This window comes from Sus scrofa, chromosome 3 (assembly GCF_054392235.1).
Source record: "Sus scrofa isolate SSC_HxYL_T2T_F1_AM1 chromosome 3, Sscrofa_HxYL_maternal_Yorkshire_Landrace_v2.0, whole genome shotgun sequence".
In the NCBI taxonomy this organism is placed as follows: domain Eukaryota; kingdom Metazoa; phylum Chordata; class Mammalia; order Artiodactyla; family Suidae; genus Sus; species Sus scrofa.
In genome coordinates, this window is record NC_139385.1 from 63,794,261 (window position 1) to 63,815,992 (window position 21,732).

The following is a 21,732-nucleotide window of genomic DNA, read 5'->3' on the forward strand; positions in this document are numbered from 1 at the left end:
CTTACCAAGACGGTTATAGAGGGAACATAACATAATAAAGCCATTTATGACAAACCCACAGCAAATATAATACTCAGAGAAAAACTGAAAGCCTTTCCACTAAAATTTGGAACAAGGCAAGGATGCCCACCCTCACCACTTTTATTCAACATAGTACTGGAAGTCTTAGCCACAGCAATCAGACAAACAAAAGAAATAAAATGTATCCAGATTGGAAGAGAAGAGGTAAAATTGTCACTCTATGCAGATGGCATGATGCTATATATAGAAAACCTTAAGGACTCAACTTGAAAACTACTCAAACTGATCAACAAATTCAGCAAAGTGGCAGAATATAAGATTAACATTCAGAAATCAGTCGCAGTTCTGTATACTAACAATGAAATATTAGAAAAGGAATACAAAAATACAATACATTTTAAATTTACACCCCCAAAAATCAAATAACTGGGAATAAACCCAACCAAGAGGTGACTTATATGCTGAGAACAATAAAACATTAATCAATGAAATTACAGAGGATTAAAAGAAACGGAAAGATACATCATGCTCCTGGGTTTGAAGAACTAATATTGTAAAAATGGCCATACCACCCAAAACAATATACAGATTCAATGCAATTCCTATCAAATGACCCATGACAGTTTTCACAGAACTAGAGCAAACAACCCAAAAATTTATATGGAACCACAAAAGACCCAGAATTGCCAAAGCAATCCTGAGGAACAAAAGCCAAGCAGGAGGCATAACTCTCCCAGACTTCAGACAATATCACAAAGCCACAGTCATCAAGACAGTGTGGTACTGGTACCAAAGCAGACATAGAGACCAAAGGAACAGAATATAGAACCCTGAAATAAACCCAGACACCTAGGGTCAATTAATCTTTGATAAAGGAGGCAAGAATATAAAATGGGGAAAAGACAGTCTTTTCAGAAAATTGTGCTGGGAAAACTGGACAGTCACATGTAAATCAATGAAACTGGAACATACCCTCACATCACACACAAAAATAAACTCAAAATGGCTTAAAGACTTAAATATAAGACAAGACACCATCGAACTCCTAGAAGAGAACATAGGCAAAACATTCTTTGACATCAACTGTACAAATGTTTTCTCAGGTCAGTCCCCCAGGGAAATAGAAAAAAAAGCAAAAGTAAACCAATGGGACCTAATCAGACTGACAAGCTTTTGCACAGCAAAGGAAACCATTAAAAAACCCAAAAAGGCAACTTACAGAATGGGAGAAAATAGTTTCAAATGATGCAATGGACAAGGGGTTAATCTCTAAAATATATAAACAACTTATACAACTCAACAGCAAAAAAGCCAACAACCCAAGTGAAAAATGTGCAAAAAACCTGAATAAATGTTTCTCCAAAGTAGATACAGAAGGCCAAGAAGCACATGAAAAAATCCACAACATCATTGATTGTTAGAGAAATACAAATCAAGACAACTATGAGGTACCACCTCACACCAGTCAGAATGGCCATAATTAACAAGTCCACAAATAACAGATGCTGGGGAGGGTGTGAAGAAAAGGGAACCCTCTTGCACTGTTGATGGGAATGTAAATTGGTACAACCACTATGGAAAACAGTATGGAGATACCTTGGAAAACTATACATAGAAGTACCATATGACCCAGCAATCCCACTCGTGGATATATATCCGGACAAAACTTTCTTTGAAAAAGACACACGCACCTGCATATTCATTGCAGCACTATTCACAACAGCCAAGACATAGAAACAACCTAAATGTCCACTGACAGATGAATGGATTAAGAAGAGGTCATATATATACACAATGGAATATGACTACTCATCCGTAAAAAAGAACAAAATAATTCCATTTGCAGCAACACGGATGGAACTATAAACTCTCATCCTGAGTTAAGTAAGTCAGAAAGAGAAAGACAAATACCATATGACATCAATTATATCTGGAATCTAATATATAGCACAAATAGACCTTTCCACAAAAAAGAAACTCATGGACTTGGAGAATAGACTTGTGGTTGCCAAAGGGGAGAGGGAGAGAGTGGGATGGACTGGGAATCTGGGGTTAAGAGATGCAAACCATTGCTTTTGGAATGGATAAACAATGAGATCCTGCTGTGTGGCACTGGGGACTATATCTAGTCACTTGCAATGGAGCATGATGGAGGATACCATGAGAAAAATAATGTATATATGTATGTGTGACTGGGTCACATTGCTGTACAGTAGAAAATTGACAGAACACTGTAAACCAGCTATAATGCAAAAAATAAAAATCATTAAAAACAAAATAAAAAAAACCAAACTACATTCCAAAGGCAATAGTCTGCATCTATTAACCTCAAGCTTCCAATCCATCCCACTCCCTCCCTCTCCCCCTTGGCAACCACAAGTCTATTCTCCAAGTCCATGAGTTTCTTTTCTGTGGAAAGGTTCATTTGTGCTGTATATTAGATTCCAGATATAAGTGATAGCATATGGTATTTGTCTTTCTCTTTCTGACTTACTTAACTCAGGATGAGAGTCTCTAGTTCCATCCATGTTGCTGCAAATGGTGTTATATTGTTCTTTTTTTACAGCTGAGTAGTATTCCATTGTGTATATATATCACATCATCCTAATCACCATGCTGTACAGTAGAAAAAAAATGTACTGGGGAAATAACAATTGATTACAATTTAAAAAATAAAAAGAACAAAGTTAGAGGGAAAATACCTACAATTCTGCGTGGTTCTTATTTTCAGCATTATTTAAATTTTACAGATTAAAATAAAACTAAAGGACCAGACTGGCTAAATAATTTAACCAATTTTTAAACCAGACTTGTTGAACCTCAAAGACAAGGCTTTTTTTCCCCCCAACATCAACTAAAAAAAGAAAGAGAAGATAGTGATAAAGCCTTCCTTATGATTGTGACTGGGTGATTAAATAAAGTCACCTAATTTACTTAAGGTTCCTCTCTATAAAGAACTAATCATTTTGGCTTCTAACCACTATGACACTATAAAACTAGAAATGTAGTAGTTTATAATAATTTAGCAAGACAAAATGTGAAAGACAAACCTTCTAATAAATAACTAAACCCAAGGTGTTGAGCAGTCATGAATTCTGCCAAGTTAAGCAGAAATCTTCCAGTGCTTTTTTGTTTCAACCCTCTTTCTAAGAATCCTCAAAACTACTCTTCATTTTAATCTAATTAAAATTAACCTAACCTAATTTGGCCATAAATTTATTCTGCTTTTCAAGTTCCAGTTTTGAAATCTGGCATGCCCCTATTTATAATCTAACTCTTTGACAGTTCCACTAAAAAACCCCAAAGACAAATCTTTTTTTTTTTTTTTTTTGGTCTTTTTGTCTTTGTTGTTGTTGCTATTTCTTGGGCCGCTCCCGCAGCACATGGAGGTTCCCAGGCTAGGGGTCGAATCGGAGCTGTAGCCACCGGCCTACGCCAGAGCCGCAGCAACAGCTCACGGCAACGCCGGATCATTAACCCACTGAGCAAGGGCAGGGACCAAACCCGCAACCTCATGGTTCCTAGTTGGATTCGTTAACCACTGCGCCACAACAGGAACTCCCCACCAAAGACAAATCTTTATCATCAGAATAACACCTAGCTGCTTGCATTTGGAACGTGAAATTCCAATTTTTCATAACTTAGAAGATATTCTGTGAGGTTCATTTGTCTTGGCTAGAGTCATAGCTAATTTGAGATAGAAAGTCATAACTCACTGCAGAGCCACGTGAAAACCGGGAAATATTTGCCTTATTAAACTTACGTCAGGTTCTTACTCAGTAATTCTTACAAGAATGAGCAAGGAGAAAATTTTCCTCATTTCATTAGAGGGCATTTTAGATGCCCCTTTACTTCTATTTTTCCTCATGAAAATGTAGAGCCTGCAATGGATGGGGACAGATTTTTTGTGTGGTACTTGACAGCCTGTCCTTCATCTCTGGAAAAGGCTCTGGGCCCAGTCCATCCACTGCATCTCCTTGGGCTAAACACTAATTTCTGATTCTTCTTTGCTACATTCCAAATTCTGGGGCCACTCAGTGCTCACATCCTCCCCTCCATCCTTCTTCTGTCCTCACCCAATTCTCCTCTTCAAAAACTAGAAGCAACTGGTATATATTCAAGGACAAGCTGGAATTAACAATGACTTCTCAAGAACTAAATGATTGTATCTTCCAACTCTCCTCCCTCTCTCACTCCTAAAACCTTTTGCAGCTTTTCCCACAGTCTTCTTATCTTAATGATGATGACTCCACACTCCCAGCTGCTTACCTGGAATCTGCTCATATCTGATTGACCCCCTTCTTCCTCATGTATCTGACAAGCAATCCATCAGGACATCCTACCAGTTTCATCTTCAAAGTACATCCTTCCTACCTCTTCTGCCACCTCCCTTGTTCAAGCCACCCTTCTCTCTCATCTGGAATTTTAAAAAATGTTATTGGAGTATAGTTGACTTACAACGTTGTGTTAGTTTCAGATGTACAGCAAAGCGAATCAGTTCTACATACAAACTTATCCACTCTTTTTTCCCATGTAAGTTATTACAAACAGAGAAAGACAAATATCATATGATGTCACATATATGTGTAATCTAATAAAAATGATACAAAATGACTTATTTATAAGGGGGGATGGAGGAATTGAGATGGTGGGAATAACATATACACACTGTACAGCACAGGGAACTATATCCAATCTCTTGGTATAGGACCAGATAGAGGATAATATGAGAAAAAGAATGTATACACACACACACACACACACATGCACACACACACATGACTGGGTCACTTTGCTGTACAGCAGAAATTGACACAACACTGTAAATCGATTATATGCTAATAAAAAACCCAAGCATTTATACACTACTGTATGAAATAGAGGATTAACAAGAACCTAGTATACAGCACAGGAAAATATCTCACCTGGATTTAAGCGATGGCTTCTAATTGTTCTCTCTGCTTCCAGTAGTGTCCATCTTCAGACTATTCCTAAGACAGAGGCTCCAGAGAGCTCGTTAAAACCTAAGTCAAATCATATGGGGCTCCAATGTCTTTCCATTTTACCCATAATAAAAGCCAGCAACCTTACAGCAGCTATAGTGCACACAATTGGAGGCCACCTGGATCCTCCTTTCCAGGCCTGTGTCCTCCTTGATTGTACAACCAGTTCCTATTCTGCACTCGCTCTTCCTTCTATCCAGATATCTCCTTCCAGGTACCCACAAGGTTAATCTCACCTTCTCAAAGTTATTGACCCTACAGCATCTTCTCAATAAGACTTAGCTTTACTACTCAATTTTCTTTCCTTTCTTTTTTTTTTTTTGCTTCTGAATAACTTTTTAAATTGAGGTTAAATGATTACAACAAAAATTAATCATTTTAAAGTGACAATTCAATGTCCTTCAGTACATTGACAGTGTTGTTCAATGAACACCTCTATGTAGTCCTAAAACAGTCTCATCCCCTCAGATAAATAAAACCCTGTACCATTAGTACCACCCACCCCTTCTTTCCTCCCCCCAGCCCATAGCAAACACCAATCTCTTTTCTGTCTCTATGGATTTGTCTATTCTGAATAGTTCATATAAACAGAATCATACAATAAGTGCATTTTGTATCTGGCTTCTTTCATTTGGCATAGTGTATTCAAGGTGCATGCATCTGAAGCATGTATCAGCACTTCACTCCTTTTAATGGTTGAGTAATATTTCACGGTTTGTTTATCTGTCCATCCATTGATGAACATGGGGGCTGCTTCTACCTTTGACTATTGTGAATGGTGCTGCTCTGAATGTTGGTGTCCAAGTGTGTGTTTAATATCTGATCTATTGATTTTAAAGTTCAGTGCCTTCTCCCCCATTCCCTGTCTCCTTTCCCTACTCTGGTCTTTTTCTAGGACTCTTATCAACATCTAACTTTCTACTTACACACTGTGTTTATTGTTTATGTTTTTGTCCCCCTCTAGAATTTGAGTGCCAGAAGGAAAGTTATTTTTGTCAATTTTGTCCACTGATATGTTCACAGGCCTGGGACAGAGCCCAGTACAAAGTAGGTGCTCAAAAATATTTGTTGAACAAACGTGTACCCCCAACTAGGGGCTGGAGTTTTCAGTCTGAAAAAAAAGATGTATTATATATGAATCTGATTAGAAGCAACAAACTTTCTACCATGCTTTTATATTTCTTCCTTGAAACTCTGTCTCTCCTGCCCTATCTCATAGTAAGATGAGTCCCAAATCACCTTGGAAATCTCTGTGGAAACTCCTGGGGTAGGAAGAGAGTGTGCAATTGAGTAAATAAGGAGGAACTCTACTGATTGAGGACAGAGAGCAGGGGATGGAAGTGTGGGGAGGTGCTGGCTAAAAGAAAACCAGCCAGCTGTCTTAAGTGTTTGCACCTGTGAAGTGACTGAAGTACAACCAGGATACTTGGAAACTAATAATTTATGATCACTGCATAGTCTCTCCTATACTAATTACATAATCCACTGCTATGATCTGCATTTGTCATCCTTTATTTGGTTTGAATACATTTTCTTCTGTCTTGGGGACAGTATGGTCTTTATTTTCCTGGCATTAGAATCATCATCTCTAAATTCTGTGAGAATTCTAAAATTCATATGGAAAATTAGAGTACTTAGAATAGCCAAAATATTGTTTTTTAAAAAAGAAGAATAAAATTGGTGGACTTATATAATTTGATCATAAGATTTAATAGAAATCTACAATAATGAAAACAGTGTAGTATTGGTGTAAAGATAGATATAGAAATAAAAAGATCAGAAGAGTCTAGAAATAGACTCAAACATACAGTATGTTGATTTTTAATAAGAGCACCAACATAAGTCTATGGGGAAATCATAATATTTCCAACAAATGATGATGGATAAACTTGCCGTCTACATGGAAGAAAAATATTTATCTTACATTATACAGGGAAATAAAATAAAAATGGATTATATATATGGAAAACTACATAGCAGAAAATCCTAACTTGGAGTAGGACAAATATTTCTTAGATTAGATAGAAAAACCATCAACCATTAAAGAAAAATCAATGACTTGAACTTCCAAATTAAGAACACCTGTTCTTTAAAAGACATCATTAAAATTAGAATGAACCAAGCCACAAACTCAACCCCAAAAATTCACACTTTATACATCTGATGAAAGATTTGTACCAATTATTCATAAATAAGTTTTACAAATCCATATGAAGACAAAATAGCCCCATTTAAAAAAGATTTGAACTGAGAATTCACAAAAGAAAATGTATCAAAGCCCAAAATGCTCAAAGTTATTAGTTATTAGAGAAATGTAAATTATTAAGATCACAATGAGATTCTACTTCAAGTTACTATTACAAGACTGAAAATATCAAGTGTTGGTGAGGATGTGGTGCAATCAGAGCTTCCACAGATTACTGAGGGAACGTAAGGTGACTTTGGAAAATAGTTTCTGATAAATACCATGTAACTCAGGAATTCTTTCCCTAAGGATTTAAACAAAAGAAAATTTAAAAGATATGCTCACATATAGACTCTTACATGAATGTTCATAGAATCTTGGTGACCATTAACATGTAAATGGACATTTATATGATGGAATATGGAATATTATTCAGCAATAAAAAGGAGATACTGATTTGTGCAATATGAATGAAGGTGTAAAAGAGTGCACATTATGTGATCCCATGTATATAATGTTATAAGACTATAAAGCTAATGAGTGTTAACTGGAATGAGAAATGAAGGGGTTCAATTAACTGTAAAGGAGTATGGCATACTGAAGTGGTTTCTGCAATACTTCCATCAGATAAAATAGACATTAATACATAGATAGTAACAAGAGACCAAGAAGGGCATTGTATAACGATAAAGATATCAACCCAACAAGAGAACATACCAGTTGTAAATATCTAAGCACCCAACACAGGAACACCTAAATATATAAAGTGAATATTAACAGATAAAAAAGGGAGGCATTGATAGTAATAAAATGATAGTAGGGGACTTTAACACCTCACATTGACAGATAGATCATCCAAACAAACTATAAATAAGAAAACATTGACTTTAAGTGACACATTAGACAAGATGAACTTAATAAATATACACAGAATATTATACATCAAAACAACAGAATAAAATTTTTGGATTTTTAGGGCCACACCCACACCCCCAGCAATATGAAAGTTCCCATGCTGGGGTTGAACTGAAACAGCACCTGCCAACCTATGTCACAGCCACAGCAACACCAAATCCAAGCTGTGTCTGCAATTTACACCACAGCTCACAGCAACTCTGTATCTTTAACCCACTGAGTGGGGCCAGGGATTGAACCTGCTTCCTCATGGATACTAGTTGGGTTCATTACCACTGAACCACAATGGGAACTCTGAGAATACACATTTTTAATTGTATATGGAATATTCTTCAGGATAGATTGCATGCCACAAACAAGTCTCAATAAATTTAAGAAGACTGAAAATATATCAAATATCTTTTCTGACCACAAAAGTATGAACCTAGAAATTAATTAGAAGAAGAAAACTGAAAAAAAGAAACATTTGATACCTAAGCAATTTTTTTTCAAAACAACCAATGGGTCAGTGAAGAAATCAAAGAGGAAATCAAAAAATATAAGACAGATGAAAAGAAAAACACAATGATCCAAAATCTATAGGATAAAACAAAAGCAGTTCTGAAAGGGAAGTTTATAGTGAGGCAAACTTTCCTCAGCAAACAATAAAATTACCAAAAAATCCAATTTTACATCTAAGGAATCTAGAAAAAGAATAAACAAAGCCCAAACCTTGTAAAAGGAAGGAAATAATAAAAATCAGAGTGGAAATAAATGAAATAGAAATTAATAAAGAAAAATAAGAAGAAAATGGAAATGAAAATAGGAGTTGGTTCTTTGAAAAGATAAATAAGGTTGATAAGCCTTTATCCATATTTATCAAGAAAAACAGAGGACAAACAAATAAAATCAGAAATTAAAGAAAAGTAACAACTGACACCACAGAAATACAAAGCATCATAAAAGATTACTATGAATAATCATACATCAATAAAATGGACAACCTAGAAAAAATGGGTAAATTCCTAGAAACGTACAATACCCTGAGAACAAATAAGGAAGAAAAGAAATTTTGAACAGAAAAATTACTAGTAATGTAATTTAGTTATTAATCAAAAAGCTCCCCACAAACAAAAGTCCAGAGGGCTTCAACAAGAGAAAAATCTACTCCAAAAAAAAAAAAACCCAAAACAAAACAAAACAAAAAAACAGAAGAGGAAGAAACACTTCCAAACTTATTCTATGAAGCCAGCATTCCCTGATAGAAAAACCAGATAAAGACACTACCAAAAAATAGAATTCAAGGCCAGTTTCTTTGATGAACATCGATACAAAACTCCTCAATAAAATATTAGCAAGTCAAATTCAACAATGCATGAAAAAGACCATACGCATAATTAGAGGAATTTATTCCAGATGTGTAAGGATAGTTCAATATTCACAAATCAATAAATGTGATATACCACATAAATAAAACAAAGGATAAAAATCATATGATTAATTCAATAGATGTAGAAAAAGCTTTTTTATTAAATTCAGTATGCATTTGTGATTAAAAAAAAACTGTCAGCAAAGTGGGCATAGAAGGAATATACCTCAACATAATAAAAGGCATATATGACAAACTCTGTTAACATAATACTCAATGGTGATAACCTGAAAGCTTTCTTAGGATCAAGAACAAGAGAACGATTCCATTCCCACCACTATTATTCAACATTGTATTGGAAGTACTAGCTACAGCAATCAGATAAGAAAAAGAGATAAAACATATACAAATTGGAAAGGATGAAGCAAAATGTCACTATTCCCAGATACCATGGTATTGCATAGAGAAAACCCTAAAGACTCTATTGAAATTATTAGAATTAATAAATGAATTCAGTAAAGTTGCAGGATACAAAAAAATCACAAAATCAATATTTGAAATTTGTTGCATTTTTATGCATTAATAACAAATTATCAGAAAGAGAAATGAAGAAAATAATCCCATTTATGACTATATCAAAAAGAATAAAATACTTAAATAAATTTAACCAAGGAGATGAAAGACACATATGCTGAAAACTAAAAGCCATTGATGAAAGAAAATAAAGACAACACAAATAAATGGAAAGATGCCATGCTCATGGATTGGAAGAATTAATATTGTTAAAATGTTCATATGCCCGAAGCCATCTAAAGATGTAATGCAATCCCTGTCAAACCACCCACAGCATTTGTCACAGAACTGAACAAATAATCCTAAAATTTGTATGGAGTCACAAAAGACCTTGACAAAGCAATCCTAAAAAAAGAAGAACTAATTTGGAGGTATTACACTTCCTCATTTCAAATTATAATACAAAGCTACAGTAACTAAAACTCTAAGGTACTAGTATAAAAACATAGATCAATGGACACATAGATCAATGGGACAGAGTAGACAGTCCAGAAATAGACTACTGGTTATGCAGTCAATTTATGACAAAGGAGGCGAGAATGTACAGTGGGGAAAAGGCACCATAAATGGTGTTGGTAAAACTAGACAGCTACATGCAAAAGGATGAAACTGGACCCATTTTCTTACATATAAATAAAAACAAACTCAAAATGGATTAAAGATTTAAATGTAAGATCTGAAACCATAAAATTCCTAGAAGAAAACATAGGCAGTATGCTCTTTGACATCAGTCTTAGCAATATATATTTTTTTAATCTGTCTCCTCAGGCAAGGGCAACAAAAGAAAAAATAAACAAACATGTCTACATAAAATTAAAAAACTTTTGAATGGTCAAGGAAATTATGAACAAGATGAAGAGCAACCTACTGAATAGGAGAATATGTTTGCAAATGGTATGATCTATAAGTGGTTAATATCCAAAACACATAAAGAACTCACACAACATGATATAAAAAAATAAGAGTATAAAATGGTCAGAGGACCTAAAGAAACATTTTTCCAAAGACATGTAGATAGACAAAAGATAGACACATGTAATGATGCTCAGCATTACACTTGTCAGAATGGCTATTATCAAAGTGAAATAAATAACAAGTGTTTGCAAGGATGTGGAGAAAAGGGGATCCCTTATCCTTTGTTGATAGGAATATAAATTGATGTGACCATTATGGAAATCAGTATGGATGTTACTCAAAAAATTAAAAACAGAACTACCACACAATCCAGAAATTCCATTTCTGGGTATTTATACATGCCCCCCTCCCCCACTAACTTGAAAGATACAGTATTTACAATAACCAAGATATGGAAGCAACCAATGTGTCCATTGATAGATGAATGGATAAAGAAGATTTATTATATATACAACAAAATATTACTCAACCAAAAAAATTACTCAACCATAAAAAGAATGAAATCTTGCCATTTGCAACAACATGGATAGACCTATGTGGTTTCATGATAAGTGAAATAAGTCAGAGAAATAATGAATACTATATGATTTCACTTATATATGGAATCTAAAAAGCAAAACAAATGACAAGTAAGACAAAATGGAAACAGACTGATAGATACAGGAACAATCTGGTGGTTGCCAGAAGGAAGGAGAGTGGGGGATTGGGGAAGAAGAGGTGAAGGGTATTAAGAAGTACCAACTTCCAGTTATAAACTAGATTAAGTCACAGGAATGTAATTTACAGCATAGGGAATGTAGTTGATAATATTGTAACAACTTTGTGTACTGAGAGGAGGTTACTAGACCTATCTTGGGCCAATTCATAACATATATAATTGTTGAATCAATATGTCGTGCACCTGAATCTAATATATGCCAATTATACTTCAATAAAAAAGGCAAAAAAATAAAGGAGTTATCAGAGCAATCTATGAGACGATATCTTAATTGTGATGATGGTTTCACAGGATGTACACTTGTCAAAACTTACTGAACTTTATACTTAAAATATATTCATTTTATTGCATGTATATTCATATCTCATTCAAAACAAAACAAAAAGTTGAAGAACTACTCTGTGATACAACAGTTTCATTTCTACTATTTACCTGAGAACATTAAAAGTACATGTCCACAAATCATTTATTCATTTAAAGAATATTCATAAATGCCATAAAATAAAATGCCACAAATAATAATACATGAATAAATGCCATAAAATAAAGGAGTATTAATACATGCCATATTTATAATACCAAAAAATGAAAAGAATCCAAATGCTTATCAACAGGAAAATGGTTAAAGAAAAGGGAATGAAAATTACTCGGCAATAAAAAGGTAGAACTTACTGATATAACACTACAACAAATCTCAAAAATACCACATTTTGTAAGTTCAAGTTGTTGCAAAATAAAACAAGATGTTGCCCCTCTCCCCAAAATATGCTAAGCAAAAGAAACCAGACACAGAAGAGTACCTATTGCATTTTATACTTATGAAGTCTATTACAGGCAAATTGATTTATCATGCTGGAAATCATAAAATTTGTGAGCTTGAGATTGTGGAAATTTGGAAAGGGGTAGGGAAGAACTTCTGGGAAGAAAAGGTATTTTCTCTGGTGTTTGAAATGGTGATTCAATGAGTGAATATAATGGCCAAATCTCATTCAACTTTTAAGATCTACGCTTTTAACTGAATGCTAATTATCTGTCAATATGACAAGTAAAATAAAACCATAATCTTCCATGTATGTAATGGGAACAGCACTGGACTTCAGTCAAGAGACCAAGATTCATTTCTGGGATGCTATGCAAAAGCTCCACTTAAAGGCCTTTCCAGAATTTAATCATCAAAATTCCCATAATAAATGACCTGTAGAGGAAATTGTTAAATATTTTAGAGAATGATTTAGGGAATGATTCCAAGAACAAATTGTCCAAAACGAAGTCTGTGGTCTGCATTTTTTCCAAAAGAGTACTAGATAAGTTTCAGTTCTGACTTCATTTCATTGTTTTCCAGCTAAGGCTGAGATTAATCAGCCAGGATTATTTGTATGTTCTTGGGTAAAACAAAGATGACACGTGAGATATTTGATAGAAACAACAGCGCATATGCACTGACAACTTACAAAGACACCAGCCACTGCCAGGGAACTGGGCCTGACCACATGGTTTGTGGATTGTGAGAGTCCCAAGGGAGCTTGGTGGAGGGTGTGGTGAGGGTCTCAGGGCCTGTTGACTTATCAATAAGGAAATACTTCAGGGTGTTAAGAACTAGTATGGTCACACTAATTCTGCATTAACTCTGCTTATAAGAATGAAGTACAGAACCCAGACAACCAATGAGGGCCTCTTGGGTGTCCATCATTGTTTTAGATCCTGGTGATACAGCAATGCACCACACAGAGAAAAGGAAGACAGAAATCCCTGCCTATGTGGAACTTGCAGCCTAGCAGAGAAGGAGGACAATGTTTATACAAATAAGTAAAAAGGTTTATAAAACATTCTAGAGGGTGATAAATTTAGGGAGAAAGAGAAAGCTTATTGTAGATCACATTTCAAAAAGAGTCATCACTTTGCATGGGGGCTCGTTGACTGAAAAATTCCTCTAGCGAGTTATTTCTCTGAAGTCTTTTGAAGGTCGGCATTCATGTTGGCAGTGATCTAACACAGACTTGTGGAGGGGTGGGGAATGCTCCAATTTTCAGCAAACAGTGCTCAAAGTATTTTTTGAAATAAAAATAAGGCAATTTTGAATATTCCAACCCAGAATCTATCAGAGCCCTGCTTAAGAAGAGAAAAATGATGATGGATTCACAACCAGATGTCCTATCTCTGCCTCTCTTCTGTGCTAACCATTCCTACAAGGTAGTGAAACCCACAGAAACTTGTTCCTCCTGAATGTGGGAGTCAAGAGATGATGTGGTGTCCTTTAGAGTTTGAGGCCACTTCTCAGATGGTGAGCTGAATGAAGGACATTTGCATACCAGTGTGCAGCGTGGAGTCTTTTCAGCCAGGCGTCCAGCAGAAAGTGGCCGATATTTTCCGATACATTAAGACTGGGGAGTGAGAAGATGTTTATAAAGGGCTGACTGGTTGTGGAGGTGGGCAAGGAGAATGAGGAGCTGGAGGAGCGACCTCACATGCACTCACATCATCCCGTTCCCTCTCCTCAGGGATACAACCCCACCCTGGGAGCCTCGGCTAGGTGCAACGGGGTCAAGAAGGTCGAGGCTCCAGTGGGCAGTGATAGAGCTCTCAGTCCACAACGTTGACTCTAAGGCCTCCAAGAGGAAGGTCAGAAAAGTCTCAGTTCCTAGTTCAGAGTGGGCTGTCATGGGCACTTAACATCTGCATTTAAATCATGTTTGAGGAAGTTGTCAAAAGTGGTCTTGGGTAGGATCTTTGGTGTTGAAATTCAAAGCTATCCATCCACCTTGGAAATACGTCATAAACTCTTGTCTAAACCTCAGTTACATTCTACTGGACACCATCCGGGTTTCACACCTATTTTACAGAATCATCATGAGAACAACAGGATATGGTTTTTGGTGCATGGAAAATGTTTGGTTGAGGGTCTGGCACACAGTGGACTCCCAGTAAATAATTATCATTGCTGCTGCTGTTATGTTATTACAAGTGTGCTAAGGAGGCTTGTGTCCAAGACATGCTGGAGCCTCCCCACATTGCCCAAGTCCCTTTTTTAACCTCATTTCTCCATTCTCCCCTGTGTCTGATCCCAGTTCTCAGTAAGAAAACATAGGGTAAAAGCTTCGTGATGCTATCTTGGCAATGATTTCATGGAAATAAAACCAAAAGCATAGAAAAAGAGATAAAAAGCAAAAGAAAAGTAGGCAGTGAGACTATATCAAACTAAAACATTTCTGGGTGGCAGAGGAAACAATAACAGAATGAAAAGGCAATCTACAGAATGTAAAAAAATATACTTGCAAGTCATATATCTGATAAGGGATTGATTTCCAAAACACAAAGAATTCAAACAACTCAATAGTAAAAAAATAATAACCCCCCCTTTTTTTTGTCTTATTAGGGCTGCACCCACTGCGAATGGAAGTTCCAGGCTAGGGGTCAAATAGGAGCTATAGCTGCCAGCCTACACCACAGCCACAGCAACGCAGGATCCGAGCTGCATCTGTGGAAATGCTTATGGAAATGCTGGATCCTTAGTCCACTGAGCAAGGCCAAGGATTGAACCCACGTGCTCATGGATACTAGCCAGGTTCGTTAACCACTGAGCCTTGATGAGAACTCCAATAACGCAATTTTTAAATGGATAGAGGACTTGAATAGGCATACAAATGGAGAACAGGTACATAAAAAGATGCCCAACATCACTAATCATCAGGGAAATGTAAATCAAAACCACAGTGAGATATCACCTCACACCTGTCAGGATAGCTATTATCCAAAAATAAATAAATAAATAAATAACAAGTGCTGGCAAGGATGTAGAGAAATTGGAGCCCGTGTGCACTGTCATTGGGAATGCAAAATGATAGAGTTGCTGTGAAAAACATGATGTTTCCTGAAAAAGTTAAAAAGAGAAATACTGTCTGATCCAGCAGTCGAATTTCAGGGTACTTATCCAAAAGAACTGAACTCAGAACCTCAAAAAGACAGCTTGCATCCCTGTGTTTATTGCATGAGAGCCAAGACATGGAAACAACCTAAAAGTCCATTGAGAGGTGAGTGGAAAAAGAAAAAGCAGTCTATACATACAACAGAATAATATTCAGACTGCACCTAGAGGATATCGGGTTATGTAAAATAAGCCAGTCACAAAAGGACAAACACTGCATGGTTCCACTTATCTTAGGCACAGAGGTAGTCAAATACGTAGAGTCAAAGAGCAGAATGGTAGTTTCCAGGGGCTGGGGGAGGAGGAAATGGGAGGTAATCAACAGGCCTAAAGTTTCAGTTACGCAAAATGAGTAATTTCTAGAAACCTGCGGTACAATACTGTGGCTACAGTTAACAGGACTGGAGTGTACCCTTAAACATTTATTAAGATGGCAGATGTCATGTGAAGGGGTTCTACCACATTAAAACAAATGTAAGTCCCTGGTTAGAATCCAGACAACCTGCCTGGCCCCTTTCCTTCCTCTTTCTGAGAACAGGATTTGGTTGCCATGAAAGTTTTGTTCCAGACCAGGGGGAGCTTTCCTGCCACCCTGAGCCAGGACCCCACCCCCCCACACACATGCACTCATGTGCACACTCACACAAAGTTAGTATCATATTGCCACTGCTGGGAGAGTCCCGCATGCTGTCCATTCACTGGAGTGCCTTTGTCCTTGGATGTCAATGTCACCCAAATGGCTACAGACCCTCTCCTTTGCAGTTCTCTCTCTGCACTCAGAGAAAACTGCCAAGTGTGGAGAGGCAAGCAGAGAAATACAGACTCTCATAATCATAGGACCAACATTTTAAAGGACACAGGTGAAGAGTTCTCCTACTGTAAAAGCAGGAATTTGAAAAGCAAAACACATCCCAGATCTGTTTGAGCTAAATTGGTCCACCTCTCCAAACACAGAAGCATCCAGTTAAAAAAACACTTTGGGATCCATCTCCTCATCTATACAACCTGTTCAAGAGCAGAGAGAAGCCAACGTCCTGCTGGAGATTCTGTAATTCAAATCAATGAGGACCTGCTGCCCAGCACAGAGAGCTCAACTCAACATTTTGTGATCACCTATATGGGAAAGGAATCCGAGAATGAATGGATATGTGTATACATATAACCGAATCACTTTGCTGTTCACCTGAAATCAACACAAATTGTAAAGCAACTCTACTCCAATACAGTTTTAATTTAATTTAATTTAATTTAATTTAATTTTATTTTATTTTTGTCTTTTTGCCTTTTCTTGGGCCGCTCCTGTAGCACATGGAGGTTCCCAGGCTAGGGGTCGAATTGGAGCTGTAGCCGCCAGCCTTCGCCAGAGCCACAGAAACATGGGATCCCAGCCGCGTCCGCAACCTACACCACAGCTCACTGGCAACGCCGGATCCCCGACCCACTGAGCGAGGCCAGAGATTGTACCCACAACCCTATGGTTCCCAGTTGGACACGTTAACCACTGCACCATGACAGGAACGCCCTCCAACACAGTTTTAAAATAAGACAAATTAGCAACCACAGGCAAAAGCTGCCAACAGGGTACAGAGATGACATTTTCCAGAAAAGGAAAGGTAGAAAATAATGACAATGATTAGGTCTGATCTTATTTTTTGCTGTCAGCTACATGCTCTGCTATGACCATACTTACGTTTAATCTTTAGAAACCACCCTCTGAGCTTGTTGTTATACTAAGATGCTGGTTTTATAGGTAAGGGACACAAGAATTAAAGAGGTTAGATGAGTGACCTAGAAGCACCACTGAGTAAGCAGAAGACCAGACATTAACTGCAGTTCCACCTAAGTCAGAGATTTTACACACTGTGCACAGAATAGCAGGAATGGGAAAATAAGGTCTATCTTGAGATTTGGGGTGGCAATGACATGCAAACAGTTTGGCCTCAAGAGCTAGTAAAGGAACTTCTGTGGCCAGAGGGAAGCCCACCTACCACTTCCCTGCTCCTGACATTCAGTGGGTAGGGCTGTGACTGCCAGCTCTGCCATGTCTGACTCTACAGCCTCTGTTGGGCAGCCCTCAGAGAAGAAAGGAATGGAGTCATCAACCAGAGGCACCAATGCCAAACATGAACTTAAATCAGTTATTCCTTCCTCACCAGCCACTCCCCTTGATAAGGCGGGTCCTCATAAGCCCTCATCCTCACCCCACTCCTCGCCTTTTCCATCCTGCATTCCCTTCACCCTGATGATCTGACACCTCTTCCCCCATCATTACCCCTCCCTTGCCCCCTTTGCTCAGGAGATCCTGGATTCCAGCAAGAATGATTCTGGAATAGGAGCCCTTCAAACATACTGTATACAATAAGGCCCTCCCTCAAGCCCCCTTTCCCCCATTAAGTTTCTGATATACGCAGCCAAAATTTCACATTATAACAAACAGGACCTCAAGGTACTTCATCAATCTGTAGCTGGGTTTTCCCATTGGTAACACCACTTTTTTCAAAAAACAGAAAATTGAGAGCAATGATTATTTTTAACCTAAATTTTTGTTTTAGAATTCCATTCCCTTTGATATAAAAGTATTTTTTGGAAAACGGCCCAAAGAAAGGCACTTACCACCAGTCTGATGAACTTGTTCTTCCTCAGATTTCTACAAACAGAGTTTATTCGCTCTAAAAACCGGTTTCTCTAATAGTTCTATGCTAAATGCAATAACTAGCTATCTTTTAAAACCTCCCATTTTCCTTATCGGTTAAGACACAGGAACCAGGTTACTGATAAGCTGAAACTGATGAACTGTACTGTTAACAAGCGTCAGCTTCAGTTTGCTCTACTTCCAGTTGTGGCATTACCTCCATAAATGGCCACATCTAAAGTCTATTTTACTTCCCTTGCGGGTGACGTTCTCAGCAAAACGTCCTGGACTCCATCTAAGTGACAGCTCTCTCTGCCCTTATAGCTTTCCAGAACCACAGCTCTAAGAAAAATGGTGCACATTTCTGCAGCAAGTTTCACGGCCGATGCCTCAACACCAACGTCTTCAAAACTCTGATGTGACTTACTGTGTAAGTGCAATGTGTGTGGGGTTCTGTTGCACTGGCCGGGAAGAGGGGTAGTTTGCACACGCTCTCCCTTGTGCTCCTCAGGGGCCTACAGAGAGGCTGATGAATGACCTTACATAAGGCAAGAGCACATACACAGTAAAACCAGCACCCAAAGCCTCCAAAACTGGACTATTTCCACGTGCCTCCAGACGGCCTGTCTCAGATGGTTGTAATAACAGATTTTTGGACACATGTTGCAACTATCAGAATTCTGATGAATAAACCAACTTTAACCATCTATGTGATTTTCTTTTTCCAACTGCTAGTGACTTTCAAACGATCAGGATGTACCATCTGCCAAAGAACTCTAATATAGTAGAAAGGGCAGGATCTTTAGCTACAACTGGTTTTCCAGTTGTGGCTTTGGGCAAATTCCCCAACCTTTTCTAAATCGCTCTTGCAAAGGATATTGTTATCCATATTAAATGAATCATTTATGGAAGGGGTCATATTAATGAATACTGGTAGCTTTCTGCTCCTACCATACAACCAACCCACCTAACAAAAACAAATAAAAAACAAAAACAAATTAAACAAACAAAAAACTTCAAAATTTACTCTCTTTCATATTTGGCTCAAGATCCTAGTCTCTGTAAGAGAGCCAAATCACCTCTTCTCTTTACTTATGGTCATCGTACATACGAGATGAAAAACAAAAGCAGAATCCAAAGATCTACTACCCAGTCTTTAAATGGAGCCTACTTTTGCATGGGGTCATCTATCATTTCCTCTCCACTGCTAGAGAACTAGAGAAAAAGCCCTTGAGCTATAAACCAAGCAGTATTTTCGATGTGTCCAACATTGTTTAGGGCAGCATGAGAAATATAAGATAAGGATGAGACTCATTCCTCATCTCAAGGATCTTAAGCTTTACCAAAAATTTAAAAAAGGGAAAGGGCATACAGCATGTTACAAATCTGAAAATTTCAAGTTTAAGTTGGACCGAAATTTGAAGCCATATGAATATTAAAAAAAAAGTTAGAACAGATTATTGAGAAACTATAAAGGAACCTTTGTTAAAGATTGGAATTTTTTGTGTGTGTATCTTTTTGTCTTTTCTAGGGTCGCACCTGCAGCATATGGAGGTTCCCAGGCTAGGGGTTTAATTGGAGCTGTAGCCATTGGCCTACACCACAGCCACAGCAATGTAGGACCCGAGATGCATCTGTGACCTACACCATAGCTCACAGCAATGACAGTTCCTTAACCTACTGAGCAGGGCCAGGGATCAAACCTGAAACCTCATGGTTCCTGGTCAGATTCTCTAACCACTGAGCCAGGATGGGAACTCCAAGATTAGAATTTTTAAAATCTTTATTTCATGGTTAAGATTCTACCCTAAATATAGATCTCTTGATATGTTTCACCATCACATGAGTATTAAAACAGCAGGACAGTGTTTAGAGACTTGGGCCACTTCTGCTGTGGATTCTGTCTTTCAGAGTTCCTCAACATCAGCACTTTTGTACTTGACTGTTATCAAGATGATTAGTGGTATTGTCATTGCTTCCATGAACAGTTCAAGGCATTTCATGAAATCCAGGCAGGCCCATGTCTAAAGGTCCCTCAGGCTTTGTAATAAAGAAAATAACACTGGAAAAGATAGAGGGGCCTCAGCAGCTGTGTGTGGCTTCAGGAAGTTTCTCTTTGCCCCTCTATCTGCAAGGGCTCTACAAACTGTCGAATTCAGATATTCTTGCTGACGTACCCAACCGGTAGGAAGAGACAGGGCGAGTCTGGGAGGGACCATAGCTTGCCCCATCAAGGATCTCTCCCTAGGCCTGAAGACCTCTGATGGTGTACCCCAGGTATGATTTGCTCAGGCCATACCCACTAAAAATGACTCTCCCCTTTGGGGGGTGATTCTCCCAAACAAGAGTGCCCTGGAATTGATGTAAGACAATTCTTCTCCATGTGAGAGCAGAACATCAGTGAAAACTGATCATTCAATGACATGACAGAAAGATCAAAATGGTCCAAATTTCTTCTTTGGAAATGAGAACAGACTGGTGCAAAACTGTGTTTGTTGTGTGTGTGCAACACACACCTGAAACAGCTTATTTGTCTTTGCATGTGGGCTCTTGTCCACAGGGAGAGGACATCTTAGCTTTGTATCCAAACCAAAAGGAACTTTTAAATGTCAAGAATTTCACTGACTTGCCAAAACATGAAAATTGGATGGCTTTCCTTGCACCTTGGAGATGTAGCAATAACTGGTTCAGACCCACTTGAAAGTCCACAGCCATATGATGACAACCCTGTGAGGTCTACTTATTCTTGAGGCTCCTGATCTCAAGGTCTCTCCATCTCAGGCTTCTGTACCCAGGAATCCCATCTCTGTTCTGCTCAGCATTAGCCCAGGATTCTGTCCCTTTTCCAACTTGCATAAGAAGTCTATTTACATGGTGCTAAAATGCAGGGCTCCTAGCTAAAGATGTACACACAGCAGGAAAGATCTCATGGCCTCCTTGCCACTGGGATTTTCTTCTTCCTCCCTTATGCACCTGCTCATAACCACCCTGCCCCTCTCAAAGGTGCTCAGAAGATTTTCACTTTGCAGAACCTGTCCTAAAACGCCCCAATCCACCTACGTGCTAGGCTGCTCGGAAGGCTATACCTCTCTAGAAAGGAGCTGAGGCTTCAGATAAAAAATTCATTTCTGTCACATCTGCCTTTGTTCTCCTCCCCTCCACATAAGTGCTTTCCCACTTGCAGCACCTTCCCTCCTCTTATATGGCTGCTATAAGCCATCAAAACCCCAAGGAGTAAAGCATTTCTTGAAAAGTAGAAAAACCTTATAAATACAAGTGTCCCAACAGTGTATAAAAGAATCTCAGCATCTATGAAGAAAGGAACATTGTAGGATTAGTGTTTTAACCGAGAAAACTAGAATCAAGTCTAATACATAACCAGAAACTTACCTTCCTCATGACATTAGTCTTGTTATGTCCCTATCTCACCTTTCTTCTTGGTCTCTGTCCTCCTCTTCACCTTTTACAAGAAATAAAAACCCAACCTTATTCATAGTCAC

At 37.9% G+C, this 21,732-nt stretch overlaps 1 protein-coding gene across 14 annotated transcripts in view; it reads right to left on the reverse strand.

Moving 5' to 3' along the window:
* The window catches only part of IL1RL1 (interleukin 1 receptor like 1), a 104,175-nt gene that overhangs the window by 36,899 nt on the left and 45,544 nt on the right, over window positions 1-21,732 (reverse strand). For 3 of the 14 annotated variants that reach the window (XR_014839651.1, XM_085016101.1, XM_085016096.1), the window contains exons 1-3: window positions 18,214-18,441; window positions 16,606-16,713; window positions 4,947-5,045 (exon numbers count right to left, since the gene is read on the reverse strand). The gene's annotated coding sequence lies outside the window, so the exon portion shown is untranslated. Of the gene's footprint in view, window positions 1-4,946; window positions 5,046-16,243; window positions 16,714-18,213; window positions 18,442-21,622; window positions 21,693-21,732 lie in introns of those variants that run through there. The other 11 variants (XR_014839652.1, XM_085016102.1, XM_085016095.1 and 8 more) reach the window with 6 other exon arrangements.